Raw genomic sequence first — 20,162 nt, forward strand, 5'->3', positions numbered from 1 at the left:
GGTAGCCTGGACTGCTTCACTCTGCCCCACCTGCCATCCCCAGGAAAGGCTTCCTCTCCACACCCTACTCCACCCCCTGCACCACCAGGGGTGTCCTATTCTACACAAAAGGACACAGAACCACCATCTACTAAGTGCAGCCCAGTGTACGAGGCAGTGTGCCAGCCCTTCATGCCCATTACTGCCCTGAACCCTCATCGCCACGCAAGGGAGGCTTCAGTGGCCCCATTTCACAGAGGGATAAACTGAGGCTCACAAATATGTTAACTGCTAAAGACTGTGCGCAGAGAAAAAATGTGAACACACAACTGTCAAGATCCAAATCACTGGGAGGCTGAGGCAGGAGGATCACTTGAGACCAGCCTGAGCAACATGGTGAGATCCCACCTCTAGAAAATAAAAAGCCAGGCATGGTAGTGTGCACCTGGGGACTGGCTACTTGGGAGGCTGAGGCAAGAGGACTGCTCATGCTTAGGATTTGAGGCTGCAATGAGCTAGGATCGTGCCACTGCACTTCAGCCTGGACAACAGACCAAAACTTTATCTCTAAACAAAAAATAATAATAATTCAAATTATCTGCTTTTCTTTTCATGATGTGACACCATCTCCCAGGGATTCTTCAGAGCTTCCACCCCTATTAATAAATCGCTTTGCAGAGAAAGTACAGACCAGAGAGGTTCTGGAGGAGGCAGCAAGGGGGTACCACTGGGTTACCACTGGATAAACAAATGGGTTATCCATGCCCGGCAGGCGGTGCCTCCCGGAAGCCTTACTACACCCTGTGGGGGTGCACAGAGAGGCACCCCCATGAGTTGCCAACAGGAGTCACTGGAAGATGGGAGGGGGATGGAGACCTGGAAACAAGGAGACGGCAGGCCCGGGTGGAGTGTGGCGGGTAGAAGGAGGCTGCAGCTCCAGAGACGACCAGGAAGTCCGCAAGCAAACTAAAGCAACCTGTCTCACCAGCCACAGGCCCTGGGGAGTGTGTGGAGACAGGAGTGGTGATCTCCCCGGCAGCCCATGGTTCCAGCCTGAGGCCCAGGCATCTGACCAGAGGCACTGATCACGTCCTTCTCAGAAGCAGCCGTCGGAGGGGGCTAAGGGGCCTTTCCTTAGTGAGGAAGAATCAGCCGACCAGGGCAGAGTCAGACAGATGGATATAGAGAGTGGGTTCATCTATCAGAGCCCTCACCCTCTTGGCAAGTTCTGGTCTTTGAAGTTTCCAACTTGTAGCTAGAAAATCGGCCACCTTCTATGCCCCTCCCAGTTGGGAGGATGCTGGGGTCTATGCAAACATTCACTCTGTGGGACAGTACAACTTGGTGACCAATAACTTGGGCTGTGTGATCAGACAGGTGTGGGTTTGCCTCCAGGCTCCACCACATCCTGGCTGGGTGATCGTGAGCAAGTTACTGACCATCTCTGAGCCTCGGTTTCCCCATAGGTTAAATCAGAGGATCCTCAAAGTTCACATGTAACAGAGATGTTGAGGGTACAGAAGATGGGGTACATGGAAAGCATCAGCAGAGCGGCTGCATGAGGGAAGCGCCATCATGCAGTGACTGAACCTGGGGCTGAGCACTTGGCCTCCTCCTGCTGCTGAGGTACTGGGTGGCTGTGGCCCCCTATTCCCACACTGCCCCCTTTCTTTCCTTATTTTGTTTGTTTATTTATTGAGACAGAGTCTCTCACTCTGGGGCCCAGGCTGGAGTGTAGTGGTGCAATCACAGCTCACTGCAACTTCCGCCTCCTGGGCTCAAGAGGTCCTCCCGCCTCAGCCACCAGAGTAGCTGGGTCTACAGGTGAATGCCACCATGCCCAGCTTATTTTTGAACTTTTTTTGTCGAGACAGGCGTCTCACTGTGTTGCTCAGGCTGTTCTCGAACTCCTGGGTTCAAGCAATCCTCCCACCTCAGCCTCCCAAAGTGCTGGGATGACAAGCGTGAGCCACTACACCCGTCCTGCCCCATTTCTTATGCAGAGCACTTGACATACGAAGACTTCTTCCCATGGGCTATAAGGAGGAAAATGATGAGGCTTTCTCCTTCCCCACTCCTCTCTGGCAGACCCCAGCACGCAGCCCGATGCAGAGCCAATAGGTCTGCCCCAGGAAACAACCCCAAAAAACCAGAGTGAAGCCAGGCCCAAGACCCTGCCCAAGCCAAGGTAGGACAAAGAACTGAGGTCCGATCAGTGTTGGATCCAAGAGCCAGCACCTTAACCCATGCCTGACCCCCACTGCCTCCCCTCACCACACGGGGTGAAGACTGAGAAGCCTGCAGCCACCTCGTCCATCTTGCTGGAGGCACAGAAGCCAAGGGACCAGCCATACACGGGAAAGCCTGGAGAAAGGACGAGGAGGGGGTGGGGGAAGCTACAATCCTGGGTGGACACCCCGATGGACAGGCCAATGCCTACCCACTCATAACATGCTAGATAAAAGGCCACTTGCGGGTTTTTAACATATGCCCACATCTGTTCTCTCTATGCAGTCTCTCTGCAGAAGACAATATTGTCCCTAGTGTTTAGATGAGAAGTGAAGAATGAACAAAGATACCTCGTACATCTCCATGAAGGCAGGAACTATTTCCTTCACCCATGTGTCCTGAGCTTAGCCTGACACTGTGCCAGGCACATGGCAGGTGCTTAATACATGTTTCTTGAATGAACGAGTGAAAAGCAATTGTAGAATGCCTCTGTGAGTTCCACAAGGGCAAACATTACGATGTATTCGCTTGCTTGGCTGAGCTATAGAGTTCATGAATAAATGTGTGAATAAATAAAAACAATGATAGCTAATATTTATTTAAGTGCTTATTACATGCCAAGCATTGTTCTGAGCACTTTAAATGGATTAACGCATTTACTTCTCCCTCCTGCTTCCCCTTCCTACTTCCCTCCTTTCCATTCATCAAATATCTATTAAGCATCTTTATTCCCTATGCTAATAAGAGGGGTCCACAGAAATGAGCAGGGTGTGGGAAGAACCCGCGAGTATGAGGTATATGCTATTGTTAGTTCCATTTTACAGATGAGGAAACTGAGGCTAAGAGAGTTAAATAACCTGCCCAATGTCACACGGTAAGAAGGACGCATACGTGGGATTATAACCCACAGTCAGGCTCCTGGCCCTGTCTTGTGCATGAATAAGGTTCAAAGGATGCTTATAAATGACTGTGGTGAAATGCTCCATGATTTTCAGCCTGGCCAGCATCTATCCCTGCATTCTGTAGACCAGCCCTGTCTTCCTTGAGCAAACACTCCCCACCCGCTATGTGATTCAGGTACTTCAAGCCTGGCCATATAGCACTGCACCCTCCAGCCACAGTGATTGGCTTAAGGATGAATACATGACCAATCCGGGCCAATCAGAGTGAATCCTGAGACCTCATTACACTACAGGAAAGAGATGCTCTACCTCAGCAAGGAGGCTATGAGCTTGGGGCTACTGTGGGCAGGGGGATTAACTTGCCCTCTTTTAGGAAGAGCCTGGCAGAGAATGAAGCCAACAAAAATGAAAGCAGAGACAAGAACACTAGAGAAATGAACTCCTAAGGATCCGGCCAAGCCTGAAGGTTTATCCTTAAGCCAGTTTGAGATGCGTCTCTATTCCTTGCAACTGAAAGATGCCTGCCCAATGCTATCATTGTTCAGTTCAACATTCTCCTTTTATAAATGAAAGCTCAGAGCAGGTCAGTAACTTAGTCAAGTTCACAGTCAGTATCAAGGCCAAGGCTAGAGCCAAGTCTCATGAAAACTCCTCTGCCAGTGCAACATTCCTCCTCAGTCTTTGTCTAACAAGGTTCTCCCTGTGCCCTGATCATTTCTAGGGACCCCTATTATTAGCATAGGAAATAAGGATGCTTCATATATATTTAATGAATGGAAAGGAGGGAAGTAGGAAGGGGGAGCAGGAGGGAGAGGGAGGGAGACTGAATTCCCAGAGACCAAAACCTGTTCTTACTCAGCTTGGTATCGCCGAGTGCCCAGCACAGTGCCTGGCATACAGAGTCCCCCTCTAAAAATAACCAGATGTGTGGCAGGGTGAATGCACAGAACAAAGCCTGAGTCTTCACCATGCCAAATGATACAGAGGGGGTTCCATTCAATCCCCCAATTGCTAGGGGCACTAGCAGTAGAACTGGATTTGTAAAACTACACACATGATTTGGTGCCTCCAGCCCTCAACACCTTTTTGGCTACATGGTGAAAACATCCTGCCTCTGCTCGTCTGCAAGCAGGGATTGGGAATCATGCCCCCCGCTCCCCGTGCTCAGCTGCCTTCAGGGGATACCTTTTCTTTCCCATTCTTTATACCCCCAGACTTCTAAGGGTCAAATCCCCTACACCTTCCTCTCCTGCAACAGACACACCACACATGGAACTCCACTGGGCTCCAAGGGAAAGGAAGGGAGGCCCTCCCCTGCTCCATCCAGGAAGGGCCCTGATGTCCTCTGGCCAGGGGAGGCACCCCCAGCCACAGTGAGGGTGGCGGATTACTCTTAACAGCATCTTGAGGTAGGGTAGGGAGAGCCTTGGGAAATACTCGTGAGCATTTCGAACACACAAAATAGGGTCTGGTTTCATGTGAAGAAATGTGTCTCTGCAACTAAGGGAAACCAGGCAAAATATGACCAAGCCTTACAAATACTTGTCCACCTAGTGAAGATGTGAGAGTGTGATCCTCAGAGGCAGCTTCTGGCTCCCACATCCGTACCCCACTTACCCTGAGACCCACAGCCAGTCCCTTCCCCTCCCTGGGCTTCCATTCCCCAGTTCTGCACTGAGCAGCTCAGGCGAAGGACCCCTCAGCAACCTTACATGTTTTGGTTTTCGTTTTTGTTATTGAGACATAGTCTCACTCTTGCCCAAGCTGGAGCGCAGTGGCACGATCTGGGCTCACTGCAGCCTCTGCCTCACAGGTTCAAGTGATTCTTGTGTCTCAGCCTCACGAGTAGCTGGGATTATAGGTACGTGCCACCATACCTGGCTTAATTTTTGTATTTTTAGTAGAGGCAGAGTTTCGCCATGTTGGCCAGGCTGGTCTCCAACTCCCGACCTCAGGTGATCCACCCACCTTGGTCCCCCAAAGTGCCAGGATTACAGGTGTAAGCCACCAGGCCAGGCCCCTTACTGGTTTTTATTTTGTTTGTTCATAAAGCAAAAAGAGCACTCACTCTGGAGCCTGGAGAGTGTGGACTGGAATCCAGACTAGACAATTTAGTACAAGAAGGACAACAGCTACTATTGAGTGCTTGCTCTGTGCCAGGCACACTACAAGCTCTTGCGTACATTATTCCAACGCATCCTCCCTACAACCCTGAGGTAGGTACTATTATTATTCCCATTTTATAGATGAGGAAACTGAGGCACAGAGACCTTCAGGAAATTCACAAAAGTCATAAAGTCTGCAAGTGCTGGGGCCAGACATGTGATCTCAGGCAGGTTTACTCAACTTCTTTGACCCCAGTGGACTCATCTGAACAATGGGAACCCATGCCCAACTCTCACTGTTACTGTGAGATCCCACAAAGGGAATGAAGGGAGAAGAGCCAGGCATGGAGCCCTGGAACTGTTCTTTTCCTTTCCTCCCTCTCGCTTGAATGACAAAGGTCCTCACGCCTGCTCCCCGGCCTCACTAAGCAGGCAGAAAAGGCATTGCGATGGTGGGGGGTGGGGTAGCATGCTCAGAATTCAGTGACATGTATCCTCATACATGGGGTATTATTATTGTTGTTGTTATTATTGATATGAAAGGCTAGAAGGCTCTGATTTAAGTAATTGGGCCACACTGAGCTCTAGCTTCAAACAAAGAAGGTGACACAAGGCTGCCAGAGAAGGACCTCATACCAGAGGCTCCCCATGGTGCCAGATTCCAAAAACCTGACTCCATCAGCCCCGCTCTCAAGGTGTTTTTCTACCTCCAGTGGCTTTGGGAGAAGGAGGCCCAGGCCCGCCAGGCCTGGCTGGCCTCCCCCCTAGCCCCTTTGAAGTGCCCAGCATGGGGTGGGCTGGAAGGAAACCCTGGGCCACAGAGGCTGTGACGGCACCTACCCACCCCCACCCGGCCACCTCCTCCTCATTGTGCAGCCTGACTGGGCCTTTGTTGCCAGAGTCCTGGCAGGGGAGAGCCAGGGACCTGGCCTCATTAAGTGCCTGACCTCAGGCAAGCCCCCCCCCACCCAGGGTGGAAGGTTAATGTGGCTGCCCGCCATGCAGGCCTGGGCCTCCGGGAGGCTCCTCGAAGGGACAAAGGACCAGCCCCCTGTCTCCTCTCCAGGCCCCAAAACAGCTGCCAGCCTGCAGAGCCCTTCCAGGAGGGGGGCTGGCTTTGATGGCTCAGAAGTCACCAGGGGGGCCTCCTTTCCAAACCCTCCTTCCTCCCACCCTGTCAAGGAGACAAAGCTCACAGGGAACCGCCGGAGGGTTGACGCAGGAATGCAGTCCATCGTGGGGGAGGAGGCTGGCTGGTGACAGGCTGGCCCACACCTTTCTTCCACCTTCCAGAATTCCCCAGGGCTCAGGACCTTGCTTCCAAGCGAGGCTCATTTCAGCCCCTCACCAAGGTGGGATAGAGTAAACAGGACAGGTGGTCAGAATAAGTCAGAAGCCTCCCAGTCCCTGCCCCACCAGGTCCCTCTGTCACCTGGTTTCTAGGTACAGAACTGATGTCACCCAATCGAGATGGGCTGGGAGCAGAGCAGCTCCCAGAAAGGGACAGAAGGCCAGGAATCCTGGGCAAGGGAACAAGCACATGATGTTTTTTAAAAGTCCCTCTGGCTTATCACATCACCTTCCAATAGGAGGGCTCACTCCAAAATGCTAATTACCTACGAAGTAGGCTCCTGGAGTCCATGCCAAGCACCAGGTAGAACCACCTAGAAGGCCGTTCCTAATCAATTCCCTCATACAATTTCCAGTTATTTGGAGGCCTGCGTCTCATATGCCAGACTGACATGCAGGTTTACAGCACACTGATTTTAATTTCAAAAGACTCTAGGGAAATTTTTTGGAGTGTTTTATTTGCTTAAGATCCTGGAGCCAACACTGGGGCTCCCTGGGGTACAACGGGACTGGCCCAGGAAGCAGCACCCCAGGCCATGCAGTGGGATGGGCAGGAGTGCCGGAGTTGTGCGTTCACGCGTGTTTCTGCAAGCAGGTGTGTCCCAGCATGTGCACGTTGTCGGTGACACAACAAAAGGCCGGCTGAAAGCCTTACCTATGGTGCGGGCAGGCTGCATGAGCCCGCCGCGATGCGAATCAGCCTGGTTAGTCCATTGTTGGGGAGCAATGCCTTTCAAGGGACAAAAGGTAGAGAGGACAGGAGGACACACGGGGAGAGGCGGGCACATCTGTCTGTGGCATGAACCGCTGTCCCATTACGCCGCCTTCCCCCACAGCAGCATCTGGGGGTGCGTGTGTGTGTGCAGGGACCGGCCCGACTCCACATTGTCCTACCCAGCCAGGAGACGCAGAGCACGGCACACTTACAAAGACATCGATTTTCTTCCTTCCCTTCCAGAGCAAGATCAGATGAGCTCCCGGAGTGACACGTCCTTAACTTTTCAGTGGGGTTTTCATTTTCTGACTTGTTTGTTTGTAACATTTTTTTTAAACCAGGTCTCTAATTGTGTCTTTTCTTGGCTGCATCTCCTTTGCTCCCGCCCCCCAAAGCAAGGAGGGCATGTGCTGATTATCTGAGTGTGCAGCCTGCTCACGGGGCATCCTGGGCTCTAAGAATGCCAGGGGGTTAGAAATTGGGGAGGGGTGGGGGAATTAATTGCCAAGAAAACACAAGGCTGTGCTGCGACTTTGATTCCATCAATTACCATTATCTTTCTCCGCAGGTCCGCCAACCATCCCCCGGATCCGGCCGTGTTTAACTTTCTTTGCCAGTCGTGATACCCCGTCAGATTTCTGGCGCTGCCATGCCGCCCGCCTGGGCTCCTTCTGGGCTCTTATCAGCCTCTCCCAGTCAGCCTGGCCCGCCACAGCTGTTCCAGGCCCTCAGCCCCTCACTTTATCTGCTCGCACAGACCTCGGCCTGGCAAGCGGTGGGCCCGGCGCCTGCTCCACATTCCCCAGGAAGCCAGCTGGGAACACAGCCGCCCTGCTCCCGGACCCTCTGAGAGTTCATTACCAGTCAGGGTACCCCAGCCCGTCAGCCAAGGTGCGGGCCGCGCCGCCCAGCCTGGCCGCCGGAGCCGCCTGCATCATTAAAACTCCAACCTTCTGAAGAGAAGAAAGAACAAAACCACAAATTTAGATTAATAAAGCATTTGTTGATTCTACAGCAATTTAGCAGGCCCCTAAGAAACCCACCAGAGACCCGCGGAGCTCCAGTAATTTTCTGTTATATTATCTTTCTTGTAAAATACTTCCCCAGACAGAGTCCCCAAAGGGGCTCAAATATCACTGTGACTAACCAAAATCAATGTGCACTCACCTATTGACATTTTTACATAGTTTTTGGATTTAGTATCCAGCCGAAAACACAATCAACTCCTCTGCCAAGGAGCCGACAGGCACTTAGCTAGTCAGCTATTAGTGTTACAAAGGGAAAAATGGAAGCACCCAGGGGAGCTGGGCGAGGCGGCACTGACGTCAGGGGGTAATTGGGTGTCTGAGAGAAATTGCCAGCGGCTGGCCGGCTCCCCCGGGGGCCGCACAAAGCTGAGCTGTAACTCTAATAAAGGAAAGGAAATTCTAGAAAAGGGGGCTTTGCTACAAAGGAGCCCAGGCAGACGCCAAAAATAGCCCTTTGGAAATAAATAAATAAATGCGGCCAAAACATCTAGATCTAAAAAATAAAATAAATCACTGCTCCGCGGAGGCTTTCTGGCCTCGCCTCCCTGGACATCTGTTTGGGGGCTCAAAGGCTCCTCCCACACCCCCCCTCCACCTGCCCCCGTTCTTCCCTGGAACCACATGGATTTTGATGCTGGAAGGAGGTCTGCCATCTGATTTGGCAAATAGGATGGGTTTTCAAAAGAATCTAAGTTTGTCATGTCCTCTTTCCCAAAGGTGGTATCTTCATTGTTTACTTTGAGGCTCACAAGGAAAAGGAATTTCTATTGTCCGGCTTTTAGTTGTTTTGATGTTTTCGGTTTTGATTTGTTTGTTTTTGAGTGCTCTTACCACACCACCCACACTGGATGAAAATTGAAGGGGCTCTGCTGCCTGGTTCAGGCCTCCTTAGGAAAAGTCTGTGTTCTTGGGAAGTGGGCTAAATTTTTATCTTATGGCTCTTCCACCCACTGACCCTGAGGCCAAGCGAGGGCCGAAGTCTCCAAGACGGAGGAAGACAGGAAAATAGTGGACCCCACCCCACAGCAGCTCCGGGGCCAGGGCCCCAGGCCAGGATATCAGCCTCCCTGGGGAGTCTGCAGCCCTCAGAAGACAGGGGCCAGGGGCTGGGCTAGAAACAGGGATTCAAGGCCAAAGACCCTATGAGACCCCAAGGCTGCCGGAAGATCCAGGCCTCCCTGGTCAGACGGAAGAGGGTGGCTTGGGGAAAGAGACGGCAAGAATGGGATTCCCAGGGTCAGATTCTATCTCATCGCTTTGAAAGAAAAAGGAAAAAGAGGCCCAGGATTTAAAAAAAAAAAAAAAAAAAAAAAAAAGAGGAAGAAGAAGAAGAAAAAGAAAAAGGAAAAGAAAAAGAAAAAGAAAAAAAACAGAATGCACTCCAACCCCAAGCTACTTGGAAATTGGTCGGAACAAAGGTCTTCAGCTAAAAATGTCAAATCAGCACCACAGGGCTCCCTGCCCTCTCCGTCTCCAAGCCCCTGCTGAAGCCCACAGGGCCTGCCGTGAGCAGAAAAGACCCCTCCTGAGGTCTGCTCAGGGCCCACAGTCCCACCCATCATGACACCCCAGGAGGCACAGGGCTTCCTGACTGGGGCGGAGGGGCAGCTGGAATACAGGGGGCCGCTCCTTTCCTGATGGAACATCCAGGATTGGCACTGGGGAGGAAAATCCGGCTGGAGAAAGGAAAGGGATCCTGCAACTCACAGCCGAGGGAGGGGAAGCAATGCTCAGGAACGCAGCCGCCAGCGCCCTGGCACCAAATCACAAACCTTGAATCAATGATGCAATTGCTTAATTAATCAGCCTGCTCGGGGTGGGTGCAGAGGATCTCTGTGAGCATCTGACCCAACCAGCTCCTGATGGGCAAACCCCCCTCCTTGGGCCGCCTCTGCTGGGCCCACGGGACCACAGATGGTTGAACACCGTCTGGGAGTCTCACCAAAGGGGGAAAATGTGAGTTCCTGAGTCCCCTGTGTGATCCAGTCACTCTGGCAGAAAGGAGGGAGGAGGCAGGAGAAAGGAGGAGGAAGGAGGGAAGAGGGAGGAGGGTGGAGGAGGGAGGAGAAGGGAGGAGGGTCTTATCAGCAACTTAGAATTTCTTGGCCTTGGCTGCTGTAAGTTAGCTTTCTCAATGTTATTTTCTTGTCCCAGTCAATGAGATTGTAATAGCAATACAGAGGCCTCTTTTCAGCAAGCTAGTGAGTGCCAGATTTAGAAGGAAAAAGGGCAGCTTAAATTAACCCTAAGGCTTAACATGTTTAAGTCTTGTAACTTTTTAAAAAACAGAACCAAAGGTGAGTGTGCAGGTGGAGGCTGAGATGAGTCACGTGTGGAAGCCGGTGTGTGCGCGTGTGCGTGCATGCGCACGTGCGTGTGCAGGGTGGGGGACAGGAAGGCACCCCTCTGTCTTTTCAAGACTTCAGCAGCAAAATGCTTGCAAAAAAGTAGCAGGCAGCCTTGATATTTCCTATGCTGACGGCCCCAACCAGCGACGAGGATTTGAAACCAGTTCGCACGGGAGATTGGACCATCTCCAAGGTTGATTTTCTCATCTTTAATGTGCAGAGGGGAGGTGAGAGGAGGAGAGGGGAGGGGAGGGGAGCAAGTGGGCCACTATCTCAAACCGACCCCAAACGGTTAATGATAATGAGACTGCAGAGCGCTACAGGAGCTTAACAGCTCTAAGGAAGAAGGGAGACCCGGGAGAGGGGCACGGCAGAGGTGTTTTCAATTACCAAAAAGAAAAATAATTTATTTTTAAACAATACCCCTTTCCACACTGGGTGTTTAAAGAGAACATACTCTGGCCCCTAAAATATCAAAGTGAGATTTAAAAATAGAAAAGTCATTTCCCCCCTTCCCCGTTGCAGATTTTACTGTAGCGTTCTAGAAGGCAGATTAAATGAAGGAAGCTCAAACACACTCAATTTTGTCCTTTAGCAAATTCTTCTCTTTCACTCTTGCATGAAGAAAAAAAATCTCCCCACAGAGTTTTTCTCTTCTTCCTGGTGTGGATCTGGGCCCCTGCAGTGCCCTGTGTAATTTCCAGTTCCTCAGAATTCAGGTATTAATAAAGACCCCATGGGGACTTCCAACAATATAACCCTACATTTTGAGGCATTATGAAAGGAAACCCCCAGGGGTCTGTGGCTCAAATTTCTGAAATGTAGGCATTGTAAAAGGCACCCCAGGGGATGCCCGCAATAGAAATCTGCTGAATTCAAAGCATTTTGGAAGTCCTGGTGGGAGTCATTACTCCCACTGGAAGCTTTTTACAAAACATGTGTTGCTGACATGTTGACAGATTGCTCAGTGAAGTGTTTAGGTGCATGCACAAGGCGGGCCTTTGGAGACGCTCACACTGCCAGCGAGTCTCCGAACGCTGGAACCGGTACCATCCATATTTCATAACAGGGGAGGCCAAGGCAGCCGGGGACGGGAGAAGCGTTCTCCAAATCAGCAGCGAGCCTCGCACCCCTCCGCTGAGGAGCCACTTCGAGTGGGCCAGCCCCATCCTCGCCTTTGGAAGCCGGTTTGTGCAGCACAGCTGTGACGGCCCTTGTATCCCTGCCAAGGGCTTTACTGAAGGAATCTTGAGGCGACCTCACTGATCACTGCAAGGCGTCGTACAGATCAAATTGAGGAGGGGGCAGGGTGGGGGCAGGGGGCTGGCAGGACCCTCACCTCCACCCCCAGCCCTCAAGGAGAGGCTGGATGGCAGGAGGGGGTCGGAACAAGGGGCACGCTTGGTCTTGACAGCGTTAAGCTCAAGAAAGTGATCTGTGACTTTAATAAGGCTGAGAGGCTCTGAGGAATTAGCTGCCTAGGTGATGGGGGCCAGAGATGGATGAAAATGTATTCATGGCCTGGTGGGCCAAGGGCCAGGCTGGGGCCCTGGGGAGGCCAGCTCACCCACAGCCCTACACGCTTCCAGGCTCTCATCTCCAAAGGAGTTTCTCGGCCACAGACCCATGTGTGCTGGAGGAGTGAGTGCCAAGCCGACCTGCCTGTGCGTGCGTGCGCGTGTGCACACACACACACACACACACACTCCATGGCAGGATAATGCACCATATGCTCATGTTCATAAAATTTTAAAGGTAAAAGCAGATGTAATTTGATAAATGTGTACATGTGTTGATATGAACACATGCACCAACACACACGTGCAGGCATGCACACGCCCGCATTCCAATGCTGAGCCCTCCTCCCTCCTGGGCTCTGCGGTTACTGCTAGGACCTCCCCACAGGTGCACCAGGACGAGGGAGGCAACCTGCTTAACCACGTCATGACCACTGGAACACACAAAGAAATCTCCTCTAGAAATTTCTTTCTTGAAAAAAATTATTATTTTTGAACTGTACTCTATCCATGACGTCAGCTTGGGGTTTTCCTTCAATGAATTTTTTTAAAGCACATGAAGGAGTAAAAATCATTTCTGACTTTAATTTAATTTTTAGGCACAATGGTATTTAGAGTCAGGGATGGGGTGGGGGCTTCCCGGGTCAGGGCGCCCATCCACCCAGCCCTACATTTTTCAAGGACTTTACCTGCAGGCTGGAAATTTACTCTGGAGCTGGGACCAGAATCCTATCCTCATCCTGGTGGCCTTTCCTGTCTTTTTCCTCCTTTCAGGAGAAAATTGCATTTCAATGGACAAATGGCTCTCCCTAGAGAAGGGTGCAAGATTCCACTCTCCCAAGGCCCCTCACAGACTTCCAGGGACAAAGGCTCCAGAGAGGCGCCTAGCAGGGGAGCCCCCTGGGGTCAGCCCGAGAGGCCCAGCAGGGGTGGATCCGGCTCTGCTGACTTAATGGATTCCTTCCCACCAGCTGCCCTGGGTGAGAAGCTGCTAAGGCTTCTGGAGCTGCCTGGCTCCTAGGTCGCCCCGACTCGCTGGGCTGGCGGGGGTTGTTTATCTCCCAGCTCCTCTATGCCCCACCCTGAGCTCAATGCATCACCAGCTTGTGCCCAGCCCAGTGCCTGGCACATAAGAGATGAACAGGAGCCCTGTGCCGAGTGAAGAGGTGAGTGAAGAAACTGCTGAGTGATGCGCCCAGGCCATAAATGAAGCCACCGAAGTCCACCCCAGTAGACTCCATTCAGTGCAAGGGAGGAAGGGCAGGTTTCCCCTTCAGGGTGGACTTCGGAAAACCCTGTTCTTCAAAGAGAGCTTGGAGGCAGAAGGGGATGACTGAGCCCGGGTCTCAGAGATCCACTTTCCAGAGGGTGGTCTTGGCCCCTCTGGAAAACCCTTGGCTATGCCATAGCCAGAGGGGGAACACAGGAGCAGGGGCATAAAGAACTGAAAAGGAAAAGGGAAGAATCTTCACCAGAACCCCCTTCTAGGGCATCTCAACTCCACTCCATTACACTCCACGAAAACACCAAGCATGCCACACCTGTAACAGGAAATCCAGAGGTGACCTCCCTCTTCTGGGTCCCTCAGTCCTACCCACAGTGTTCTGACCCCTTTCTCCTCGGACGACAGTAACCCAGTGACCAATTTGTCCCAATTTGTCTAGGACTTCCCCAATTTTAGAACTGAAAATGCTACATATCAGGAAGCCCATTAGTCAGTCAGTCATGAGCAAACTGGGATAGCTGTACCCTCACCCCCAAGACTGTGAGATCCATGAGAGCAGAAACCAGCGTAGAGCCTGATAGAGAGGAAGATACAGTGAACATCTGCTTACTCCATGCACGCATGCTTAAATAAATGAAGGCTTTGTTCCCAGGCTCCAACTGATCGGGAGGGAGTATGAAGGTTTGTGTCTCATGACACACAGAGGACAGAATTCCACTCCCATGTGACCTATGTGCAGCATACACACACACCAGACTCCCAAACACCACAGCGCCACCTCGGCTGCACTGTGGGCCTTCAAATATGGCTGCCAGAGCTTGGAACCAGGCGTGAAAAGTTCCCAGCTCCAAGGGACCTCCACTTCCAACTGGAGTCTCTCCTGCTCATCAGCGGCTCCAGGCCACCTAGAACTCCCTGGGCTCCCTCCTGGCCTGGAAGCCACTTACAAGCTGGTGCCGACACTGCCACCTCCAGGAGGCCACCTGTGCACCCACTCCAGCCCAGCCCTTCCAGCTTCTTGGTTGCCTGAGCTATTGGCCTGCACTTTTAAAGGCTAAATGATAGCACGGTGGGCTGTCGGGTCTCCTTTCTGGGAAAAAGGTAGAAGGGTACTTGGGATGGGAGAAGAAGAAGGCCTTAAATACAGGCTTATCTGGTATATCAGGAGACAGATGAGAAAGGAGGAGAATTCGTTCACTCAACAAAGGCAAGGCTCTAGCCCTTCACAAAGCCTGCCATGGTCACAGCATGGCAGGTGGATCCCTGGGATGGGGCATGCCCTCTGTCTAGCTATAGGGGACTGTAATACACACCTGAGCACAACCTCACAATGGAGCACTATAAAGCCGATTAAAAGGACGCTTTCAGACAATATTAACATGATAAGCTGTTTACAACCTACGGGTAAACAAAAAGCAGACTGCAGAACAAGAATGTGGATGGATGAATGCCAAAATAACTCTCTGGATCTCTAGTTTATAACTGGATTTTCTTCTTTTCACTTCTCTGTGTTTATTTTATTTGTGTGTGTGTGTTTTTGAGACAGAGTTTCGCTGTGATCGCCCAGGCTGGAGTGCAGTGGCGCGATCTCAGCTCACTGCAACCTCCACCTCCTGGGTTCAAGCAATTCTGCTGCCTCAGCCTCCTGAGTAGCTGGGATTACAGGCACCCACCACCACACCTGGCTAATTTTTGTCTTTTTAGTAGAGATGGGTTTTCACCACGTTGGCTGGGCTGGTCTCAAACTCCTGACCTCAGATGACCCGCCCACCTTGGCCTCCCAAAGCGTTGGGATTATAGACGTGAGCCACCGCCCCCGGCCCCACCGTAAGTTTATATAGCAAGCATAAAACAAGAAAAATGTATTTTGAGAAACAAGGGAGTGTCCAAGTGCTCCATGGCTTCTGGGAGCCCCAGAGAAGGCGTGTGGACTCCCATCTGTATAGAGGTCAGGAAAGGCTTCCGGGAAAGGAAGGACGGGATGGCTTTACAGGGAAGCACACTGCAGGGTGGTGTTTAACACAGAGAGAATGGCGTGGGCAAGGGCACCACACACTTCAAAGGCAAGGGCAAGGTGGGGAAGTGGTGAGATAGCCTGGAAAATAGGGACAGATATGACCACAAATGGCCACCCAAGCAAAAAAGGTGAATTTTGGTCTCATGGGCATTGGAGGCTGTCATCCCTCAGAACTGACCCCTCACCACTCCCCATCAAAGGTGAAGCCAGTTTGCCTTGAAGAACTAGTTTCCATTTAACAATTGGACCCTCCATAAGATGGGCAGGACTGTAGTCCCAAAAGGATAGAGCCTTCAGGTTCCCACCTCCGAGCCAGCCATGGCCACAGCTGCCTGGCCGATCAGACAGACACGCTGGAACCAGTCCCATCCCTGGGTACCAGCACTGACCCTCCAGTTCTGTGCTCTAAAGGCGGCTCGCTGCCTTGTGGGGGCAGGGCATGCTGCCCCCCCATCCACAACAGAGCCAGGTGCGAACTGGGCCCAGGGCCACCCCACCGCCTGGAGGCAGACTTCCAGCCACTGGCAGGATGGCTGCCACCAAACACAGAATCCAGGTGTCAGAAGGAAATTAAAACAAATGACCCTGCCACATTTTTTATCATCCATTCATAAAAAATACAAGAGCAACATGGAAGAAAAATAGGTCACTTCAGTGAGATTTACAGTGACTTAGAAATCTAAACATCACCCGAAGGTCTTCTGCCTCCATCTGGCTTCAAAAGGCCAGGTCTGCCTGACCCAGAAAGAGAAGAGAAAGTCCAGAAACCCAGACCAGAGTGAGGTAATGGCCCCGGGCACCGACAACACAAGGGCACCTTCGGCCTCACATGGCGGGTGGTCCCAGGACCCATGACTGCCAGCCAGGAAGGAGAAACCTATAAACAACGCCCCAGGACAACGCACACACCCGCCCAGGCTCTCCACAGCAGCCGGAGGGATCTGTTAAACACACACATCGGATCATGTCACCCTTCAGCTGACCTCTTCCAATGCCTTCCTACTGGGCTTGGAATAAAATCCCCACCCCCTTCCATGGCTTGTGAGGCCCTGTGTGATCTGGGCCCAGCTCCATGCCATGCCCTCACTTCACCACTCCCTGGGTACCTACCCCCAGTCCCTGCTGGCCCGCCCGACACCCTGTATCGCCTCTGCTTCCCCAGGGCCTTTGTACGTGCTCTCCCCACTGTCTGCAGTACTCTCCTCGCTAGCCTCCACCCACTTACCTTTTGCTCTTCTGAGACCCAGGGTCAAGATGTGGGGAGAACCTATATACAGAAAAGAGCATTTGTCGGGCACAATGGCTCAAGCCTGTAATCCCAGCACTTTGGGAGGCCGAGGTGGGTGGATCACCTGAGGTCAGGAGTTCAAGACCAGCCTGGCCAACATCTTGAAATCCCGTCTCTACTAACAATATAAAAAAAATTAGCCAGGCATGGTGGCGGGTGCCTGTAATCACTTGAACCCGGGAGGTGGAGGTTGCAGTGAGCCGAGATCGTGCCATTGCACTCCAGGCGACAGAGTAAGACTCTGTCTCAAAAAAAAAAAAAAGAGAGAACACTTTCCCTACTCATAATTCAAAATAAAAAACACTAAATTATAAAATAACTATAAAGAAGTCTTGTTAAAATTTACCTATTATTTACTTATGCATCCTCTAATGCTTAAAAAAAAAATACTAGTGCCCTAAGCACTTCCTTGCAGATTTGCAGATCTTTTTCTTTTTTTTACACACAGTCGAGCTCTGTCACCCAGGCTAATGTGCAATGGTGTGATCCCGGCTCACCGCAACCTCCACTTCCCGAGTTCAAGCGATTCTCCTGCCTCAGCCTCCCGAGTAGCTGGGATTACAGACGCGCACCACCAAACCCAGCTAATTTTTGTATTTTTAGTAGAGATGGGGTTTTGCCATGTTGGCAAGGCTGGTCTCAAACTCCTGATCTCAACTGATCTGCCCATCTCGGCCTCCCAAAGTGCTGGGATTACAGGCATGAGTCACCATGCCCTGCTCTTCCTTTCAAACCTTAGCTCCAACTCTACCACCTCAGGAACTCCTCCCTGCCATCCTCCACTGCCCACGCGCCACGGGGACCCGACGCACGTTACCTGCACAGCCTTTCACAGGTCACAGATGTACCTTCCCCTAGAAGCACTCACGGAGGCTGTCATTTTCCCACTGCTTGACTGATTCTTGAACTAATGTCTGTTCCCCCCAGCACATCCTCAGCTCCACGGTGAGGACAATGCCTGCCTCCTCCTGCTTCAGCACAGGGCATGGGACCTAGTAGGTGCTCAGTAAATATTTGTTGCATGAATGAATGAATGAACTAATAACTCCATGAATGAATGGGAAGGTGTAAAGATTCACATTACAAACTCAATCTTCAGTGAAACAGAAGGATCCATCACTGAGCTCCTGGGAAGAGCTGATTTCCCTAAGGAATTCAAATAGCTCTTCAGCAAACATTTACAAGACACCTACTATGTACCAGGCGCTGAGGACATAATGATGAACAAGACAGGCCTTATCCTTCAGCAGCTCGGCCCAGAAAAGACAGACAGATGCATAAAAAACTCAAACATGCAGCAACCATTTTTTAATAAGAAAATGGAACTTCTGAGCCCTGGGGGAAAGCCAAGGAAACAGAGCTGACCTCAGAAGCACCATTGTTTCCTGCCTCTTGTCTCCCTTGACCATCCCTTGAGGTCAAGACGCTGCCGTCCTCAGCAGGTGCCACCCTACTGGGTATAGCAGAGGCACACAAATCTGACTCTTCTCTGAAGCAGGGGTTCTTCGCAATAACATCCCCTGAGTGCCCAAGAGGCTGCCTTTTTTCATGGAAGACACATTTATCAGGTTCCTATAGCACGCCAGGCATGATGTCAGCCACTCCAGGTATGGAAACCAGACCGTGGTCCCTGCCCTCAACAAGGGGTGCATCTAGTTTAGCGGCTCTCAGCCAGGGGCAGCACCCTGCTTCAGGAGCATTTTTCAAGTGCCACTGCTATCGTCTGAATGTTTACATCCCCCCAAAATTTGTATGTTGAAACCTAACCAAGATGATGGTATTACAAAGTGGGGCCTTTAGGGGGTGATTAGGTCATGAGGGTTCCATCCCTATGAGTGGGATGAGTTCCCTTATAAAAGAGTCCTGACAAGGCCGGGCGTGGTGGCTCAAGCCTGTAATCCCAGCACTTTGGGAGGCCGAGGTGGGTGGATCACGAGGTCAGGAGATCGAGACCATCCTGGCTAACACGGTGAAACCCCGTCTCTACTAAAAATACAAAAAACTAGCCGGGCGTGGTGGCGGGCGCCTGTAGTCCCAGCTACTCGGAGGCTGAGGCGGGAGAATGGCGTGAACCCAGGAAGTGGAGCTTGCAGTGAGCTGAGATCGGGCCACTGCACTCCAGCCTGGGCCACACAGCGAGACTCCGTCTCAAAAAAAAAAAAAAAAAAAGAGTCCTGACAGAGCTTATTAGTCCCTTTTTGCCTTTGGACTAGAGGGCACATAGAAGGCTCCATCTATCAGGAGTGGGCCCTCACCAGACATGGAATTTCCTGGCACCTTGATTTTGGACTTCACAGCCTTTAGGACTGTGAGTAATAAATTTCTGTTGTGTGTCAATCATACAATCTGTCTCAGATATTTTGTTACAGCAGCCAGAACGGACTGAAGCAGCCACAATAATCAGGGAGGTTGCTACTGGCATCTAGTGGGCAATGCCAAGGATGCTGAATATCTTGCCAAGCAAGGAGCAGTTCTCGGAATGAAGAATTATCCTCCACTACATGCCACACCACGGTGGAAACTCTAGCACATATTTATCAGCTGAAAATAAACCAACAAACTCTCCCTTGACTTGCACACAGTTGCTGGAGAATAGTGAGCCAAAAGTACAAATAATAATAATGACAATAATCTATAGTCTGAAGAGGTGACCTGCTCGTCATGTCCAGCTTTGGACCCTAGAAAACCTCGGCTCTCACCAAAACTCTTCTTCCACACTTCCCAGGTCCTCCCTGCCTCCATAGTTGGCCTATCCTTCCTAAAGTCATTGCTACTCCCGTGTGGTTCAGCAGCACCTGCATCCCCAGGGAGTTTGTAAGAAACGTAGACTCTCCGGCACCCCAGGTCTGTTCAAACGGAACTGCATTTTCATAAGATTCCGAGTGATCATAAGGACCTAAACACCTGAGAAGCACTGCCTGAAGCCACTTCAGGGCAGACTCTGGCACTTTCTGCTCAAAAGTCACCAGGCGGCAGAAGTGGTGAGGGAGGCTCCATCCCTCCATCCTCTCCATCCCCTGCATTCTGGTGAGATGGCACAGCATCTCTGTGCAGAGCAGCCAGGTGCCACCGGAATGACGGGTGGCTCTTAATGGTGGGAAAACAAGAGAGGGGACCTCCACAACAAGCCAAACAGGTGTCCAGCCTTAAGGAACCCACCTGGGGAAGATTCTCTTTTAAGCTCCATACCAGTCAAGAGGTGACAACATGGGGCAATGCTGAGGCACTCTCTTTTATTCCCGAGGGGCTTGTCAGCCTGAGAGGACCCAAATGAGTGTAAAATGAGGTTGCAATGTCCCCCTCAGCACCAGACAACACCATGTCTCCCTCAGCACCAGACAACACCTGTGCCCCATCCCCAGGCTTCACCTGGGGACGTGGGGCTCGGATCCAAGTCTTATTTCAGGGTTTCTCTCCCAGCTGCACCAGAAGCTGCTGGGTAGGCAGGTACTGACTCCC

General features: G+C 51.5%; 1 protein-coding gene across 2 annotated transcripts in view; it reads right to left on the reverse strand.

The window, feature by feature from the left end:
* ZNF423 (zinc finger protein 423) overlaps nucleotides 1-20,162 on the reverse strand; it is a 370,990-nt gene that overhangs the window by 203,614 nt on the left and 147,214 nt on the right. The gene's annotated exons all lie outside the window — the stretch shown is intronic.

This window comes from Theropithecus gelada, chromosome 20 (genome assembly GCF_003255815.1).
Source record: "Theropithecus gelada isolate Dixy chromosome 20, Tgel_1.0, whole genome shotgun sequence".
NCBI lineage: Eukaryota > Metazoa > Chordata > Mammalia > Primates > Cercopithecidae > Theropithecus > Theropithecus gelada.